At 37.7% G+C, this 20,802-nt stretch overlaps 1 protein-coding gene across 6 annotated transcripts in view; it reads left to right on the top strand.

The window, feature by feature from the left end:
* Positions 1-1,749: 1,749 nt before the first annotated feature.
* nav1a (neuron navigator 1a) overlaps positions 1,750-20,802 on the top strand; it is a 257,501-nt gene continuing 238,448 nt past the window's right edge. For 5 of the 6 annotated variants that reach the window (XM_015342167.2, XM_015342163.2, XM_069190243.1 and 2 more), the window contains exons 1-3: positions 1,750-1,837; positions 2,049-2,129; positions 9,124-9,199. The gene's annotated coding sequence lies outside the window, so the exon portion shown is untranslated. Of the gene's footprint in view, positions 1,838-2,048; positions 2,130-9,123; positions 9,200-14,218; positions 14,302-20,802 lie in introns of those variants that run through there. The other variant, XM_015342169.2, reaches the window with a different exon arrangement.

Below are 20,802 nucleotides of genomic sequence, written 5' to 3'. Positions count from 1 at the left end.
GTCATAAATGTCCTGGATAGATGGGAGAGCGACCCCAGTGATGAACTGGGCAGTTTTCACCACCCGCTGAAGGGCTTTGCGGTCAGCAATACTGCAGTTGCCATACTGTGATGCAGTTCAGGTGGGTAGCTGCGTCAGCATGCGTAGGCTGCAAAGGAACAAGTAATAGGTTTATTCCATGCTGAAAAAAATGGAAAAAAAATGGAAAATGGCCGTGACACACCTGAAGAAGGCTCCACAGCCGAAACATTGTGTTCTCTTTCTTCTTTTTTTCAGCATGGAATAAACCTATTACTTGTTCCTTTGCATACTGTGATGCAACCTGTCAGTGTGCTTTCTGAAGTGCATCTGTAAAGATTAGTGAGGAGATACCTTAGCCTTCTTCAACTGTCTTAGGAAGTACAGGTGCTGTTGCACTTTCTTAAATCTCAACTGGCGTTGAGAGACCATGTGAGGTCCTCTTTTATATGCATGCAAAGGAATTTGAAGTTACTGACCCTTCCCACTTCAGTCCTGTTGATGTGGATAGTGGCATGACCGTTTTGCAGTTTTCTGAAATCAACGATCAGCTCCTTGATTTTGCTGACATGGAGGGTGATGTTGTTGTCTTCACACCCTGTTGTAAGGAGATTGACCTCTTCCCTGTAGGCCCTCTCATCCTTGTCTGTGATCAGACCTACAACTGTGGTGTCATCTGCAAACTTGATGATGGAGTTGGTGTTATGTTTGGCCTTACAGTCGTGGGTGTAGAGGGAGTAAAGCATTGGACTAAGCACTCAACCCTGGGGAACCACACAGATATGGTCTCCAGATATGGTCTTTATAAAACATTGAAGCTTCAATTAACAGGCCAAAATCAAAGCCTTAACTATAAGGCAGGACCATACCTGTCTTCAGTGAACATTATGATAAACATTTAGTTTCAGAAACAGAATATGTCGTTAAGCAGTATCCCAAAGAAAAACAATATTTAATCTGGGTCAAACAGAAGAATACGATCTTGAGAAATCACTGGACTTTAAAGTAAACACATTTAGTGTGATGTCATCTAAAAGATTAAGTTGTGGATTATATTTTCATTTAATAGAACAGTATAGTGCACTTGTGTCTTACCCATAGTTATCTGCATTAAAAATAAAAATAAATATATTTTTGCATGAGAATCTCATTTAGGCATAATTTAGTGGCAATAAAGCTAGTTACACTAATAGTGTTGAGAGGTGGCACATTTCCTAGTTTCTCATTTTTTCTATTATTCACACTTTGTTTGCAAATGATAAGAAATACAAAACAGGGGAGTTAAAGTTAATTACTATAGAGTCAGCTTGAAATATTCTATCATATAATTGTTTTTTTTTAAGGAAGCAGTGCAGATGACTGTAGTGTTAGCTTCATTTTATTTTAAAAGTAATTTCTATGGGAAGAAAAAAATAATTAGACTTAAAAGTGATTTTAGAATGAACTGGTCTAATCCAGTATTGTGTGGGCTTAAAATAATTTAATGCATAAAATAAATCTCTAAAAGAAAAGGCTAAGAACAAGCCTGCTCCACTTCACAGTACACATTTTGTGTATTTTTTCTCTTTTTTATGTGAGACTCTCCCCACAGGCTGACTCACTCACTCAATGACTTATCCTCCATGACCCTTCTTTAGTGCCCTGCACAATCTGAAAGCAGCACGTGGCTCTTAGAAATTGTATTAAATTGCATTATTGGTATTATCCCACTGCCATAGATAGCAGCTGGCACTACTAGCGCACAGACATGCACTGTACTGCTCAGCTAGGAACTCCCCCGTTGTGCAGCGTTAAAATCCTGAAAGAGACTCCATTGACGGTGAGAATAACTACCTTTTGTTATCTTTCTTGTAAACCGTTGGTTAGTGATGATCACAACTTCCCCTTCTCAATAACCCTGCCTCCATCTCGGCATTTCAGACCACATAATCTAGGATTTCACTGTAAGCTTCTGTCTCTTTATGTGCAATAACAACTGCTAGTCATGTACAACTGTTTCTTATTGCTTGCTTGTGCTTTTTTGTTTTCAGTTCAGCAATGCACTTTATTTGCTAAGTCATCATGGCTAACAAGCAGCAGAGAAATAGGCCGTGAGAAGCCATCAATATCAGGTATGCCTGGAGATTTTAAAATTTAGCCTCCCATAAAATCAAGATTGTGACAGATTAGAACATCGTTTGGGTCCGTACCTTATATTTTGTTTAGCTGGTTATTCTCACTCACCAGATTTTTGTAATCTACACACAGTTTCTCCAGTAGTATTTTTTGTATAGTATTTTAAAATATTTCTGTGGGCTTTCAAAAATCAAAATGAATGTGGTATGTTCCTGCAATTATATTGAAAACTAAAAGAAGCTTCAAAGGTATTACTTGTAACATTATATAAGCAAGGAAAACGTAAGCGGTACATTTTAAATGAAATGCAGTTTAGTTTTTGTTAGCTTTTTTAATCAACAGCAGTATTTCTGAAAATCTCAATTGTTCTTTAATGATTTTCTATACAAATTGGGGGATCTCAATGTGATACATTTCTGGAAAAGCCAGAAAATGTCGCAAGCCCTTGCTGTGCAACAGGATACGAAGCATTATAGCAAGAACAATAGCTGCAGTTCAGTAAAAGTGCCAGCAAAGGGCAGAGACTACAGGAGATCAGAATTGTGGCAAATGGCCAGATATAATTTGTATAATTAGACTCTAAAACCCTTTTACTTAAACAAATGAACATGTTCTCTTTGTATTATTAAAGTATTGAATTAGAAATAGCTGCTGTATATACCAGTATATATTTGTTCAACTTTATATTATCTATTTGAAATAAATCTTGTGTCGCACAGGTAATATTAACATGTATAAATTAAAGAATGGGGAGCTGCATTAAAGTACAAAGCACAAAAAACCTGAAAATGTTAATTCCACACTGAAATGTAGCTGTTTCAGCTGTTGTTGCTTATTCAGGTGTATGTATAAATTAATTGTACAAATAAAAAAAAATTACATAGTTTGAAATGAAACATTTAAAAATAGTATTATCATCAAGCAAAAAGGAGATATAATTTATTTCTAATTCAATTATTCAACTAGCTTAATATTGAAGTAATACTTAATATTGAAGTATTATAGGTTGAAGTATACTAAAATATGTTAATAAATTATTAATATCTATCAAGATAAATAAAACCTCAGCCGTGAATTGGCATTTTCAATATTGAAATATTATACTAATTCTGACCTTCAACTTATAGTTGAGTAATACAGAGAAAATCCCACAAATGATGACAAAATACCTTCATACATTTTTTTAGTATTGTTAGTATCAATAAAAGCATTATAAACATATTAAGACATTAACGTGTTAGCAGGGAAGTAGGTTTTGTAGTTGTAGTTTTTTACTATAAGAACAGGAAACATAACGCATTCAGAATATCAATTGTTAATTCAGCATCAAATTACAGTGTTGAAATGCAAAAGGGGAACTGTGGCTCTTCCCAATTAATAACAATAACCTAAAATCTGGTAGAGTTATCCTCCATTTCCACTACTGCCTGGCATGGAAGGAGTCCTGCGGGCTTTAGAAGGTGGCTTTACAACTATCAATCACACTCATAGCCATGCTAGTAGGCCAGCCAGGGAACATAGGAACTTCCTGCACTACCTTTACAGGAAAGAGTATATGTGAACACTAAACCGACATGAGAAGAGAGGAAATGGAATGGAAAACTTATTGCTTAAGCTTTTAGGTTTTTAAATGTGAATGAAAAGGCACAAGCTAAAAGATAAATAAACTCAACCGTAGAACTGTAGTGAATGAAATCACTTTTGCTGTTGGCCCCAGAAAATACTGGTTACAAATGTACTGTATAGCTACAGTTTTTTTCTTTAATTCATAAATTGTTTACTTAATTATTTTAATTTTGGAGGGTACTTTTCATGTCTGCTGGCTGAATTGGGTGTTGAGTTAGATGTTTTGGTGGATTGGCATCAGGTCATGACAGTGTTAATGCTCATTTGAATTCTCCTCTCTTTTCGTTGGTGGACTCTTGTACATGTTGCTGTCTTGGTTGCAGGTGTGAGGGAGTCTACAGTATGACTAGACAATACAACAAAAGTCTCCCAGGGAGGCTTCCATAGGTAATGGCCATTTTGGCTCTTATGGAAATCAGGAGTAGTCATTCACTGACAGCCCTTAATTAAAGGGCAACGTTGATTAGTCTAGACTGATTTAAACTGGATGAAAATAGTGCAGGAGTGTTTCTTTGAACAGTTGAGATACAGAATAGAAACAGAAAAAGCTACATGAGTAAAGGATTTGTATGTAAGCATTTTCTATTGTTTTGAGGTTAGGAATCAATCCTACTTGTTAGTGAGGATGTTTATTACAAGTACAGGACTTCCATTAGGAATTAGGTTTTGATAGTAAAAATAAACAAGGACATTTTAGGAGACAGATACCGTGGGTTAAGAAAAGAAGGCATTGTCTAACTAATGGTAGATTACATATAAATTGTCACAGGACAAAAACCTTCAACTTTGGCCATGCTTGTAAAAAACTCTTATTTTGTAGCATGTCATTTTATTTTTTTTTCATTTGGTTTGGACCAAAAACATAGAAAATAACACATATTTCCCTTCAACCACAGAATAAAATCATTTGTTCCAACAGTATCATTGGTTCAGTATCACCTCATATAGTTATTGATGAATCAAGGTTTTTTGTAGACTAACTTGATGGGTGTTAGGAAGGTTGGCAAGTGTTCTATAAATTATAGATTGAAACATTAATTATTATGTATAGTACAACAGACCAATTGATGGGGAAGTTCAGTGTGATGGTCTGAGCAGAAGTGATGGACAGCAGCCTGACTGCACAGTGCTACATTAATCAAGTCCTGGAATCTCATTTGCTGCCTTTCCCCAGGCTGATGTGACAATATTTCAGCAGGACAATGTACATGGTAGTGATGTCCATCTAAACAACAATTTTCTTTCAAGATCTTAATATGATAGTTATGATATACTGTAGATGCCCTACTCACCGGACTTGGGTCCCATATAACCTGAGGTGAGCAAGGATGACATGGGGCATCTATGGATCATAAACCAGTTAACAGACTTGCTTATCCAGGGTCTATGAGAGGAATAGGACAGAATCCAACAAGACTTCATAAGCCAGCATATACAAAATGTTCATAACAGATCTACAGTTCGTAGTGGTTCATATCGACTACAAATATTAATCAGCGTGATTAATTTATTCTTCAACAAATGAAAGCAACATTGGAAATAATTACCTCTACAATATTCCCCAGAAAACACTGGGTTATGGCTTATTGCCTGTCATCACCTGACAAGTTGTAGGAAGACAAGGCACTGTAACAATATTAGAAAGGACGCAAATGCAGTCAGAACAAGAGGGTAGATCCCTTGAAATACACAGGATATTGAGAGAAAGGAAGCCATGGACTGACCTATAAAGGAAGAGAATTAGAGAAAGAGGATGGGATTAAACTTTTACTTTGGATAAAGGGAGCAAAACCTCCTTCAAGGGGAATGCACAATATGGGAGACCATAAGGAAGCTTGAGGTCAAGCCAGTGTAAGATGGCAGGCTACATCCTCAAATTGAAAGCAGAAAGCAGTTTAGCTGCCCAGTTCTTTGGTTAGAAAGAAATAACTTAATGAGTAGTTAGTTAATCTCAGGAGGAGAGGTTATTTCTGTTGAAAATAAAAGGCATATTTCTTGCACAAAATCACTCTCTCTGTGCATTTGTTGCCCACCTATTTTAAATAATTTGGTACCACGCCACACCAGCAATGTTACTTTTACCTACTGTATATATGTTCAGTAGAAACTTAGTGCACTTGCATTTTCCTGTTAGCTTTGTGAATTCGTGGCTGTTATAAGTGATAAGTTTCTTTTGAAGCTCAGTATACAGCACATATGTCTGAAAGTAATTTATATCTAAAGTAGATAAAGGCTAAATAAATAAATTAAGCCATACCCTAATGACATGAAAACAGTGAAATGTGAAATCATAATCCTCAAACAATTCTGGTACTACAAGGGTAAATGTCCAAAGGGACTAACCGTGGGGAGCAGGAGAGCGGAAAAAGACCCATATGCATAGCGGCGAGACGGGAAAAAGGCCCGGGCTCATTAGTGCAAAGATTTCAGGAATGCCGTATAGAAACCTATGCCCTCAGGGAGCGGACGTGGGGCGCCCTGGTGCTAGGCGGGTCTCAGGACATCCGAACGTCAATGCTGAGCCAGGACAGAGTGCAAGACCCGGAAATATATAGCCCAAGGGAAAGAGAGGGACAGGAAGGACAGCAGACCGGAAACTAGGAACAGGACAGAGAAGGAGCGCCCTCTGGCTGCAGAGGGCGTGACAGTACCCCCCCCTTCATGGGCGGCTCCCGACGCCCATACAAATAAATAAGCTGCACAGCACTGGGGGGAGGAAAAAGCTCATTTAACTGAAAGGAAACCTCCGGGAATCCACGGCTGAGAGCTACCCCTTCCTCCGGGGTATAAACCTTTATTGGGTGGAGGAAGGGGGGGTAGAGAAGAGCTCCGGAGACTTTAAACAAAAAAGTACACAAGCACAAACACAACAGACAAAAACCTGGGAAAGACCAGGGAGACAAACCAAAAAAAAAAACAGGAACCAAAAACAGGTAGGAACCAAACTTCCGAGACACAGAGAGCAGGGGGGACCAAAAAGGAGGGGAAACCAGGAAGAAGAAAAATCAAAACAAAAGGCAAAAAACAAGAAAAAAAACACAAAAACCCCGGGGAAAAATACCACAGACTGGGCAAATGGCGGAAAAAGACCTATATGCGTAGCGGCGAGACGGGAAAAAGGCCGGGCTCATTAGTGCAAAGAGTTCAGGAATGCCGTATAGAAACCTATGCCCTCAGGGAGCAGACGTGGGGCGCCCTGGTGCTAGGCGGGTCTCAGGACATCCGAACGTCAATGCTGAGCCAGGAGAGAGTGCAAGACCCGGAAATATATAGCCCAAGGGAAAGAGAGGGACAGGAAGGACAGCAGACCGGAAACTAGGGACAAGACAGAGAAGGAGCGCCCTCTGGCTGCAGAGGGCGTGACAGTAAAGACATGCTCAACATAATGGCTCACAAACCTTAAAGTACCTCCTGAACTTAATAAATAAGTATTGAACTTAATAAATTGCCAAGCCCAAAACAAACATATACTGTACATTAAGTGGAAACATATTTATATGAAGTTAAAAAACTGGAGATTATAGCTGCATGACATGAGCTACTAACAGCCTAAACAAAAAGCCACTATTTTAAATCATGTAGATTTTACTCATTAAGATGCTGGCTTGATCCTACTTCAAGATGATAAACAGCAAGATAAATGATCCAGACAACTCAAGATATGACATTTCCAACTCAATATTTCTTTGGAAGTTTTTGTCAAAGTTGATCCAAGTGAAGGTCAGTGTCACAGCCGAAAATGATTGGTTGAATTATAACCAGTGCCAATTTTTCAAAATTATACTAAAATATGTTTGGAATATGGAGGAAGAAGTAATAGGTTTATTCCATGCTGAAAAAAAGAAGAAAGAAAATACAATGTTTTGGCTGTGGAGCCTTCTTCAGGTGTGAGAAAGACAAGGCAGTAAGCAAAGGTAGTGTAGCGGGAGAACAAAGCCTGGGAGAGAGGAGGAGCGAGAGGTGGGAGCAGGGGACAGAAAGAGAGGCAGATCAAGAGGTGTGAAGTCAGAATAGCTGTAGAGAGGTGTGAAATTAAACCTTCAATGAATGGAGAAAATTTAGAAGAAAAGTAGTCTGTCGTTATGAGAAGGGGGAAGGTGTGATCCTAGCTGCAGGATAATTTTGGTTTCTGTAGTCTTTCTGATGTATGAGTTCAGAAAACCATCTTTGAGGACACAGACAGAGAAATTAGAGTGGTCATGACCATCAGAGGTGAAATGAGAAACAATGGGCTTGGAAAGATCTTTAATCTTCACTGCCCTAACATGTTCTCTGAAGCGTCTTCAAGTCTCCTTCCTGTTTCTCCAATGTAGATGGCTGGGCATTTACTGCAAAAGACCAGTAAATAAGGTTGCTGGAGGCACAAGATGCCATCTGGGTGATCCAGAATTGTGCTGAGGGGCCTTGAATGAGTGTGGTGTTAGATGTGTACTTGCAGGTGGATACAGCAAGCTCTGTTGCAAGGGAAAGTGCCTGGTGTGGATGGTCAAGGGAGCTGTTAACAAGGTTACGCAGATTAGGAGGTCAGCGATATGAGATGATGGGGCAGTCAGAAAAGAGGGCCCCAATGGAGGGATCATCCTGTAGGATGGAAAAGTTGTCGTTAATAGTCCTGGGGATAGGAAGCACCAAAGGAATGTGGTTGTTACGACGGGAGTTCCTGATTGAGTTGATGGTCTGAGGGGTGTTTTTGGCTCGGGCAAGGGCCCTGTCAATAACACTGCTAGGGTATCCTCTGATGGTGAAAAAGGAGTACATTTTGAGGGCTTCTGGAAATCATTGTCGTCGCTGCATAATCGTCGTAACCGAAGGAACTGTGAAAAGGGAGAGTTTTTAGTGTGTTTGTGGTGAAATGAGCTATACAGGAGATAGCTATGTGAATCCATGGGTTTGTAATAGACCGAAGTAGAGAGTTGGGGGTAGTTAATGGAGAAGTTGATACCTAGAAACAGAAGAGTAGCTGAAGAAATGTTAACTGTATATTTGAGGGATGGGTGAAAATTACATCTAGGAATTACATCTAGGAAATACATCCAGGATTTGTATTTGTGTTTTATTTGTATCATGTTGTATCATGTTGTTCAGTATGTGTTCTAAACTTCAAAAAACAATAAGATTGGTCACAAAACTAGAAATCAAGCATTGTGTATCAGCCTGCCCATTGATGAATAACTAAGAATTGTTTATTTCAGCATACACAAAAAATAGACTGAAAAAAAATAAAGAGGATTAACTTTTCATTACACTGAATTTTATTTCACCTTATGGGATGGCATTAAAACACTGTGGGATTCTCCATACAGGGACAGGTCATTCAGATCCCTCTTCTGAAACATTTCTATCTTTACTTTTTTTCTTTTCTAGGTTGCAGGGTTGGTGTGTTTCTGCCTTAGTTCAAAAGCTTAATCATCTGGGGGCTACTACAACCATACTGTATGTTGTAAGTATCTTGTGTGGATAAATAAGCTTTTATGATGTGAGAATTAGATTCATCTTGAATCTTTTGTTTAAACTTTTCATCACAAGAAAGATGGCACTGAATGTTTCAACAAAGGTATAGTTTTTCCCACTTGAGCAAGTTTTGACCCTTTTTTTGTCTTTTATAATTTACATAGGAACATAGGAAAGCTATTAAACAACAGAAGATCAGTTGGCCCATCTATTTTGGATCCTAGTAGGTTTTTATTTCAAGGATATCAGATGATGCCTCTGAGATCAATATCACACATGGGTTGCTACTTCATCTACATGGAGTTTGTATCATGTCCCTGTGTTCACATGGGTTTTCTCCATGTGCTCTAGTTTCCTTCCATAGTCCAAAACATGCTGGTATGTTATCTGGCTTCTAGGAACACTGACCGTAGTAGGAGTGTGTTTATCTGTGTCTGTGTGTGCCCTGTGATGAACTGGCGCCCCGACGAAGGCATACCCTGCCTTTCACCTGTTGCTTGCTGGGATGGGCTACAGGTTCCCTGTGACCCTGAACTGGATGAAGTGGTTAGAAAATACGTACATTTCAGTAGCTTGCAATAATTCTTATTTGACCATGCAGTCAATGAAAATCAGGTCCTGCACAGGTAACACTTTAAAAGGCTCCAGTGAAATCTGAGGAAGGAACTCCACCTGCTGATTGCTACTATTGACTGTGACCAGGAACTCCTAATGAGTAGCACAGATCTGGCCAAACATTGCAAGAGGAATGAACTTGACTGGGGGGACCTCATTGGACCTTGAACATTGCGACACTGTGGCATTTTTTGTGAATCAAGCTATTACATGAGGTGTACTTTTTGTCTGGGGCTGCATTAATCCTCCAATAGGCACTAAAAACCTGCTGGATTAGCTTCATTTTACCGGAATACTTTTCTAGTTCTACAGTGTACTGTATGTCGTTTTGAACACGTTGCATTTGGCTAATGTTGGGCTTTGGCTATTGATTAAAGATAAATTCCCTTCCAACTAGACTTTAACTGCTGGATTGAATGAGTTCTAGTCAGTGAATAGTGAATAGTGCCATACAAGTGTACAGTATATGTTGAAAAACTAATAGATTGCTTCTGTACTGTAGGAAAGCTATCAGTGGGGAGGAGAGCAGAGTAATGAAGGATTATTAGGAGGCCATGACTGGTAAGGGCCAATGGGAAATTTGGCCAGGACACCAGGGTTACACCACTACTCTTTTCAAGAGATTTTTAATGACCACAGAGAGTTAGGACCTCTGTTTTATATTTCATCCAAAGGACAGACCCTTTTTACAGTATAGTGTCCTAGTCACTATACTGGGGCATTAGGACCCACATGGACCACAGGGTGAGCACCCCCTGCTGGCCCCACTAATACCTCTTCCAGTAGCAACCTTAGTTTTTCCCAGGAGGTCTCCCATCCAGGTACTGACCAGGCTCATACCTGCTTAGCTTCAGTTGTAGGGTGATATGGCTTCTGGGATTAGCTGTCCAAACTGGTTATTAAAATGAACTAAATACTGGAGACTTTTAATATAAAATTATTAAATTAAGGTAAGAGAATACTGCATCAGAAATTGGTAAAAAAAACAGGTACAGTATCTTTAATTGCATTGAGCAGTAGAAATCAGCTTAGACGGGATATTTATGTCTGTGCAAAATAAACTAAAGTTGAAATTTTCACTCTCCTCTCCATGTTAGTATTCATCCCTAGTCTGCTATCACAGCCTAGTAAACATTATGCAAAACTCCCTGGTCTACTATTCCAGAATACAGATAAAAGTCTGCAAAGAGGGTCATTGTTTTTTTTTTCCTAGTGTTGTTTTATGCATTTTGAAGCCAGACAGTAGATGTTAAGATATTCATTCAGTCCTACAATGTGCCAAGGTCCAAGGAAGTACTAATATATTAGCTGGCTGGCCATTTTGCTGCATGAAAAGTGCAAGTTGAGGTAATCTTTCAATGGCCACTTGGCTAAATGTGTGTGTTTTAACTTGGGAAAGTGGGGCTTCCTCCTGCATAATGCTAATAAGTCCTCATGTTGTCTATATGAAAAGGTGCTTGATTTCTGTGACTTGTACTTGTGTTTGTAGTAAGAGCTTTGGGTTTTGTTTATTTTAAAAAACAATAAAAAACTTGAGAAATAAAGTATTCGATATTAAGAAATATAAGTTCAGGTGGGTAGCTGCGTCAGCATGCGTAGGCTGCAAAGGAACAAGTAATAGGCTTATTCCATGCTGAAAAAAAGAAGAAAGAGAACACAACGTTTCGGCCGTGGAGCCTTCTTCAGGTGTGAGGTGTGAAGAAATATAAGGCTACTGTTAAAAAAGCAACACTGTTAGGAAGGGGATGTTTATCTTCCTACCACAGGCTGTGAGATCTGATTTAGGAGGTAAACTTAAATCCAAAGGCTACAGTAGAAGATTTTTTACCTTTACTGGAATCTTTAGGATACAAATTGTATCTTGGATTTTTTATGTGAATAGATTTCTACCCTGCCCCTGCTGGGATACAGCTCTGCTGTGCCCTCTAAACACCTAGTCCTTAACCGCAAGTTCAGCAGCTGACTGAAAATGGGCGACAATGCTACATGACAACACCCAGTGTTCAATGATAAGATAGTCAAGAGAATTTGCCACAATATTTTCCAAGGTAGGAGAGGCAAAGCCTTTTTATTCCTCCAGTCTGTTACCTACCCATATACTTCATACAGGCTCCATCCCCCATGAGAGGCTGAAGATGGTTTGTTACGGATAAAACATATTTTTAAGCAAGTGACACAGTGGCTTTCTTGTTCCTCTGGGGCCCATTTTCTCTTTCATTATTGCATGAACAAAGAATGGGAAAGACACTGGATTGTGATGATTTATAAAGTTAGACATGTTAGTGATTAGGCAAAGGCATATAGTAGTTCTGTATTTATTTTAATAAATGTGATTATTGTCAAGAGGCATGCTGCCATGGCTGGGGGAACAGATGATTGTGCTGTAGACCAACTGTTGAAGATTATTTATGGATTTCAGAGACAGAGGACAAATTAAAATAGAGGCAAGATCTTCACTCAATCAAAATTAACAAGAACTGAAAAGATTGGACAGAGAAACAATGATTTACTGCTGATATGAAAGGGTACAGTAGTTATCAGGGAATAGTACTGCTAACTGCCTGTGTTGTTGGTCTTGCCTAGCGTTCAGACTGAAATCTGAAAAACATTAAAATGCCTTGGATTATAACCTTTGCTGGGATATTATTAAGCATTTTGCAACACAGGAGTGAAGGGCTGACTTTATGTTTCAAGTACATATACTTCTAATCAGGAGCTGAAGTATTTATCTGTAGCAAATATTTTCAATATGTTCAAAGATTCATCTGCTAATTTGAATGTTGTTAATCTGTAGGCTGTTTAAAGTTGAATAAGATCAAAACTTTATTATAGTAAAAATGTGCAGACATAGACTTATTTTTTTTCTTGTTGGTTAACCAGAAAACAAAATAGACTTCTTACATACAGTAGATGATGATATTAACTGGCATTACCACTTTAAATGATTTCTTGTAAATGTAATTTATTTCAATTTGTTTATTGTGGTAGATTATAAAATGCAAGATAGAGGGAGACAGAAGACAGGTAGTCACATGCGAGAGTGGTATAAGGGATAGATGGAAAAGATGGAAAGAATAGGTTGTAGACAAGCACACACCAAGTCTGAACACCCCTGTGAAGTCCATTTAAGCTTTGTCTACAGCCATAAAACACTGTCTAGTCCCATGAAGCCCTGTGCATTCCAGTGGACTGGAAACAAAGACCTGTGAAGTAGATCACTGAGTCTTACCTGTCGCTGTAACTTTGTCTCTCTTGGCAGATTTAGGACTGAAATTGGTTAAGTCTGGTGTTCCTCAGGGTTCAATACAGCATTTACTGTACATGCTTCCACTTGGTCAGCTTTTAAGATCACATGTCCTCAACTATCATTTCTATGCTGACAATACTCACATCGACATCCATACCAAACCTGACACCAATGTGGCTGTCTTTATTCTTTCTAATTGCATCTCTGACATAAAAACATTGATGATTCAAACTTTCCTTAATCTAAACTGTGACAAGACTGAAGTCATGCTTATTGGTACCGCCCATCAACTCTGTAAAGCCAATCCTGTAACCCTATCTGTGCGTGGCACTGTACTTGAACTTCAGTTTAAATTGAAAAATGTGGGGGTGATACAGTATTTGATTCAGGCTTGACATTCAACACACGTGTGCAGCACATTGTCAAAACATCTTTCTTTCACCTCAGAAATATCGTTAGACTACGCCCCATGTTTTCACTGTGGCTGAAAAGCTGATCAACACATTTTTCTTCTCCCAAATTGACTACTGTAACACTCTACTTGCTGGGATTTCTAAATCCACATTGAAAAAATTCGGCAGGCAGAATCCTGACCAGGTCTAGTGCAAGTGATAATGTTAGTCCTATCCTGGAGTCCCTGTACTGGCTTCCTATCAAGTTTTGTGTCAACTTCAAAATCCTAATGCTCACCTATAAGGCTCTGCATGGCTTGGCACCTCAGTTCCTGTCTGAGCTACTATCGCTCTATTCATCACCTCGCAACCTTTGCTTTTCTGGTCTCCTATCTGTCCCCCAAGCCTGTCTTCACTCTGTGGGTGACAGGGCCTTCTCCTGTTATGCCCCAAAGCTCTGAAACTTTATCCCCAAGGATATCAGAAAGTCACCTTCTCTAAACTCTAAACTTCTTCTTTAGAAGAGCCTTTACTTAACTGGTTCTGTTCTTTACCCCCTATGCTCCTACTGTATTTAGTACTACCATCTACTGTCTCCTTTAAATGTGTATTGTCATTATTCATATGTTATGTATTTTTTATTGTTGTTGTCTATCTGTAAAGCACTGTGAGAAGCCACCTTTAAAGGTGCTATATAAAATAAAGTTTATTATTATTAATAATAATTATAGCTTTTTTTGCAATACAGGAAAAAAACAGAAATAATCAAACCTCAGAGAAAGGGGAATGCAGGTGGAGGGAGAAGTCAGAATAACTTCCTTCCATCCTTCCAAACCTGTAAGTCTATTGTAACATCACCCTTCTGACCCACTGTATGACACAGCATGACATTTCTACAGTTTTGCTGTGCCTGCCTTTTTACCTCTGATGAAGGGGCAGTTGCTAAGTAGTTTAGAAAATCTTTTTTTTTAATTACTGATTTTTTACTGAGTTTTTAAAAGACATGAGAGAATAAATTGTATTCTTTATAATCTTATTGCTCACATAGATTAAGATTCTCCTTCAATGCATTAATGTCCACCCTCTTTGCACCTATGTAGTGTCAGAGGTCACCAACTGCCACTACAGTACATAGCAATCAATGCAAACCTTGTTGTTTATGAATTGTGCCTCCACAGATGTATGTATAAATCCAATAAAATACGAAAAATCTAATAGATATATTATGGTTTGGATAATGTCTTGCTTAAAAACAATTCCAAAACTGTTATACTGTAATTGAAATAGCAGTGCATATAGTAAAGTCATATATGTCATACTAATTGCCTTAGCAATGGTAGTGACAATGACAATTTGTCATAAATATTTAAATCAACTCCAGGAAAATATTAGCTTTTTTCACACCTTTAAACATTGTTCAAATAAAAAAATAAAAAAGTTAATATTAATGTTCCTGCTCTTTGGAAGTACAATGGAAACAGACTTCCTGTTTTATTATCATATAAAAGGACATTTAGTAACAACATGCATCATTATGCAAATGGCCATGGCTACTGTTTAGCAACCTGGCAACCAGGAGACAACCTGGTAGAAAAGGATGTGCATCTTCCCACCACAGGCTGTGAGACAAGTGATTTAGGAGATAACATTAAATCAGTTGAAAATCTTCAACGTAAACTTGCATCTTCAGAAAAAAACTTGTATCCTGGAATTCTGCCATATTCTATCTGTTAGCTCCTAAGACTCTTTTACCTACCACACTGCTCCAGTTTCCCCCTTGATGCCCTCCATCCATTAGCACAGTTTTATAGTATGTGTTTTCTCACATAACTCCTCTGACTGTCCCTTACTGTGAGGAGGCTTGCTATTTTTTTCATTCTCTGAGTGCTCCTGGGGCACTGGGGTGGCTCTGTGGCTAAGGATCTGCGCCTGTGGCTGGGAGATTGCCAGTTTGTATCCCGTCGTTGGAGGAGGAATCCTACTACACTGTTGGGCCCCTGAGCAAGGTCCTTAACCCCAGGGGTACTGTGTAAATGGTTGACCCTGTGGTCTGACCCCAAGTTTCTCTCCCTGTCTGTGTGTCTCATCTGAGCAAGTTGGGGTATGTGAAAAGACAAATTCCTAATACAAGAAATTGTATATGGAAAATAAAGAGATCTTTACACATCTTCTGAGTGGCTACACACTTCTTTCTAATTACATTTGAGTATTCTTCATTTAATAACATTCCCACATGAAATGCCACAGTGCTACCTGAGCTTCCTGATTCTTAGCAAAGTGTTGGTGCTTCTTTTTCTTCTTTACATGGAGTTTCATGTAGCCAATCTTTGATAGTGGCAATTCCAAACTTAGCCTCATCTAAAATAAAAATATTTTTGATGGTGGAATTTTATTTAAAAAACATTTCCAAACTCCACACTCCCAGTTGAAAATCCCAGACGCAGAATCTATGGCAGACAGGAAGCTGAGCAAGAGCCCACAAATAAAAGCGAGAAATGAGCATAGCGCTGGTGATGGTAACTAAATGATAGTGTCATCTGTAGTAAAGTCAATCTTAAAATAAGAAATAATTACTGAGTGAGATAAAGATAGATAGATACTTTATTGATCCCGTGAAGGAAATTGCAGTGCAACAGCAGCTTCACACAGACAACACAGACACAGTGTAACGAATTATATAATAATAGTACAATACATACAATACAATACAAGAGTTACTCACAGTCCGGACACACAAAGAACAAACTAGAACAGAACAGTACACAGAAAAATCGTATCACACATATGAATATAAATATAGATAGAATATAAAAATGCTACTGAAGGAACAACAGAGAAAGGGAAGAGTGAGAATTCACATTTCATTTGGCTATGGTTGTAGAGGAGATCCCCACTGTACCAGCTGGACCTTCTGTCCTTGGCCTGACATCACACGGGAGGAACAGTGGATGGGCAGACAGGACAGCTACTTTCCCGTGAATAGCCAAGGTCATCAAAGTTGTCTACTGAATAAATGATGTAGGCACCATATGATAACAACATAGGAGTACACCCAAGCATGCTACTGACACATACTGTGAACTTTTCACTGTATAGATAGATATTACTTTATTAATCCAGTAGGGAAATTGATGAAATTTGCATGTCACAGACTAAACAAAACAAAGCATTACATATTTACATGGAATAAGGTAAATACTGCATGTTATACAGGAAACAAAAGAAAGGCTATAGAGTAGCCAAGAGAGTAATACAATTCTAAGACTCTGGAACATAGTCATGCATAGAGTCAGTATCAGTAAATCCGTATATAGTGATTTCCACTAATGATTGATAAGATTAACAAGAAGTTATTAAAACAGATTAAATATAGTATAACATTTAACCCGAACTCCAAAATTTCAATTTTGAACCACTGGGTCACTAAACAGGGACAGTTTTCAGTTATTTTATTCACTTTCTTTACGAAGTACTCTCATGTTCTGCCCAGACAATATTTTAGAGAGTTTAACTCATAATAAGAAAACTACACTTACTGAAAAAATACAATCAGTGATCGTTCTTAAAAGCAATCCTAAACCAATTTACCTTCCATCTACAACACACCATGAGTCAAATTTAGGTGGTCAAGTGAGCTTCATCATGGTGAGAGCTATCCTTTCTATGGTTGGAGTAATTTATACTTATTAAGCCCAGAGACTTCAAAGAGTGTAACCAAACCTGGGCATAATCTACGCATAAAAGCTGCTAAATGATTAAATATGTTATATTGTTTCTACTCATCACATAAAGAAGCTGTGAATGTTTCCTGTGAACTCACTGTTTTGAAGTGATTTTAAAACTTCAAAATCTCTTTTAATCCAATTTTTTTATTTTTACTTGTGGTTTTATAAAATCAATGTTGACAGTTCTGTGCTGTACAGTAAATATGTGTATGAATACAATATATTAAGAGGGGCCTATTAAAATAAATTGAAGAAGAAGTTGAAGAAGGGGGTGTGGATGTGGTACCTTCTCTGAAGGAGAATATATTCTATGTTAGAGTGGATGAGACAGGTCATCTAAGATTTTACGTGAGAGATTAATAAAGATGTTGCTCCATTAGACATGTTATTAAATCCAAGAATGTGCCAGTTATTTTGCCGTCAATCCTGATCACTTTGTTCAACTTATTTTTGTTCTGCAAGGACACGTACCTCTGAATACAAAAGGTTAGAATGCACTGAATAAAATCCTTCTAAAAAAGTGTCAGCATTATGTTTTCTATCCTGACACCAATTAAAAAAATCTAAAAGATTTGTGTTTTTCTGAAATAAACATATACATCTTTACATATCATTAAGTCAGAGAAAGCAATGATAAGCAAATTAATTAGCTCCTTTAAAAAATGATTTCTTTGAACATGCAGTAGTATGGTATGACTGTTAGGAGTGCACGTTTGTACATTTCTAATTATAATATCTATTCAGTGCAATTCCTCTCTTGATTGAGAACGTTGTGTATAGCCAAAGACAACTTCATTCTGAAAACAAATGGTGTTGCATGGAAGAGTCACAGTGATTGACTCAGTCTTCCATTGACTTGCACAACAAAAAAGGCCTGGTGTAGTACAGCATCACAACATGATACAATCCACAGTAAGAGGTACCCTCCTTTGGTGGAGAGTAATAAAAAAGAATGTCAGTTTTTACCATGTCTTCACTCACATGCTATGTTAAACATGTATTATACTGACAGGGTTGAAGTCCTTATTAGGTCCTAAAAAGGCTTTCTAGTCTAAAGAAAAAAATCAGGAGTGATTTGAAATAGTGTTAGAACATCATGTACTGTATGATTCTTGTGACACTCAAGAAACGAACCTTAATGTGAAACAAATCAGCAGACACAGTGAGGATATGTTTTTCTCAGAACTTGCTGAATGTATTGTTATCTATCTTAATGGATGATAAGTCCTTCAATTGATATGTTAGAAATGTATTTATTTTTTATTTTCCAATGAAAACTAGTAATTGCTTCTTTTCTGTCCTATCTCTCATTTCCGGTTCTTTGCTGTCCTTCCGGTGTTTCTCTCTCTCTGGGGCTATATATTTCCGGGTCTTTCATTCTGCCTTCGCTCAGCATTGACGTTCAGATGTCCTGTAACCCGCCTAGCACATGGGTCGCCCCACATCCGCTACCTGAGTATATGTTTCTATACGGCATTTCCTGAACAGCTGAGCCCGGGCTAACCCCGTCTCGTCGCTACGCATAGGGTCTTTTCGCTCTCCTGTCATCCCATGGTTCATCCCTTCTGACATCTGTGATAGTATTATGATGTTTTGTCTTACAGTAATCTACATTTGAACTCACTATGCTATACTATAGTTCCTCATGTGTCATCAAGAGTGTAGCAAAGAAGCATTGTTACAATTCTAGAATTTTAAAAATGATTTACATTAATGTGTTTCACACTGTATATATTTCACTCAAGTTTATGGAATTTTTCAAATATAAATTTTGAACTTTATTCCTCCTTCCTCCCACAACAACCCAACACTATTTCTAAGGAGCAAGTTTTTTGTTCAGATATGAATATTTATTTATTCCCCCAGTAAGATATGGAAATGTCTGAAGGTATTTTAATTTGAAAATATTTTATTTTTTTAAGATGCTGCAGTTGAGGTATTCTTAAGGAGAATGGAACTGGATATGTCTAATCTGGTTACCTCCTAATTACTGGGGTGATGCTGGCATTTCCATGTTTCTGTGGAAATAATCCATGTGATATATGGGATATACAAGTATATTGTATTAAATATAAGATTTACATTCAAGAAGTACTCTAATTTAAGGTGTCCTGACAATTTATTAAATAGAAACTAGATTAACCTGAAAAGTAGATTATTTGACACATTGAGAACAGCTGCAAACAAGAGAAGGCCTTTCAGCCCATCTAGCCATTTATGTGGAACATTGTTCCAATTGTTGTTTCTTAATCCACTTCTTTAGCACTGCGGCCCTGCCAACAACCTTCTCAACTATCTAAATCCCACGCATTCCACTTCTGTGCTTTTCCCCAAAAGCTACTATTGTTAAATAGCCATAATGCCCAAATTAATCTTCATGAAATCTCTGTTTGACATTTCAATCACAGGGTAACATGTGCCCCCTAACACAAGACTAGTATGAGACATTACAGATTACCCCCAACACTAATGCAAAGCGGAAAATCCTATTTATATCCCCACTTTTAAAGATGGTTTGAGATCTGCCTGCGGTTACCTAAGCTTGTGTAATGCCTGGTTATGCCAAACTCAGGGGTCTGTCACTTCATATAGAAATTTTCATTACCTTTAATGTAATTTGAAATGCCTGAATAAGGGATAAAACTTTTGTCTTATCTTTGCTATAACTGCAGATGATAAAATAATATTTCAATTGATTGCCTGATGTTTTTTCCTAGTAACATCATCCTGTATTTCTTTGATGAACCAACATATTTAGGAAAAGTTTGCTAAGGCCATAAAGCTAATCTTGTCTATCAGATTTAGAAGGCTGCAGACAGGTGATTTATAAGACAATCAATTTTTTATTATAATGTTAGATCTTGTATATTTAACTGTTTATCACATGTCCTTTGACAAATACTGTCAATCCACAGTCATATCTAACATTCAAGCGGTGAGTAAGACAATCATTTACGGTGACATACTGTATAAGGTTACATGAACATTTTGCTGAAATTTCCATTCAAAAAAGCTCTAAGCCTTTTCAATAATAATGGGTCAAATGGAAGGGAAATAAGCTTTTCGTAAAAATGTATCTCTTTTTTGAAAAATTAGGTAATTTCATTTTGAAATGTTCTATTCTCCTTGAAGGACTTTAATGATTGGAACAAAATATATCCATTATGCAAAGATTAAAGATTAAAAAAACTTTATATTTCCTCATATTAATTCGTAAGGGTGACAGTGTTAAAACATTTGTGCTCACAGCAGCCAAGCTTGACTTAAGTGATGTGTTTGAGTTTAAACTTTTTAACTGCAACATGATTAGAGCTGATTGTGGTGACCACTAACAGACGTCATCTTGTTCCTGCTCCCCTGCAAAATCTCTGGAATCCTCCAAGAGTTAAATGCTTTGATATGGAAGGGTGTTTAACACCGAAACTGTGTTTGGTAGCACACTCGAGAGACAAATGTAAATATTTTCAGGGTGTCTTCTCATGTATTTTTGTCCATTATTTATTTTCTGTTATGAATGTCTTTATGTTTGTGATTATTTCATTAAAGTGAGAAAAGATTTCAAAAATCATTCCTTGTGCTTAAATTATTTGCATAAATAAAATTAAAATACTGT

The sequence above is a fragment of the Lepisosteus oculatus genome, chromosome 5, assembly GCF_040954835.1.
Source record: "Lepisosteus oculatus isolate fLepOcu1 chromosome 5, fLepOcu1.hap2, whole genome shotgun sequence".
Classification (NCBI taxonomy): domain Eukaryota; kingdom Metazoa; phylum Chordata; class Actinopteri; order Semionotiformes; family Lepisosteidae; genus Lepisosteus; species Lepisosteus oculatus.
Note: the sequence above shows the minus strand (reverse complement) of the source record. Positions and strands in the feature narration are given on the sequence as shown.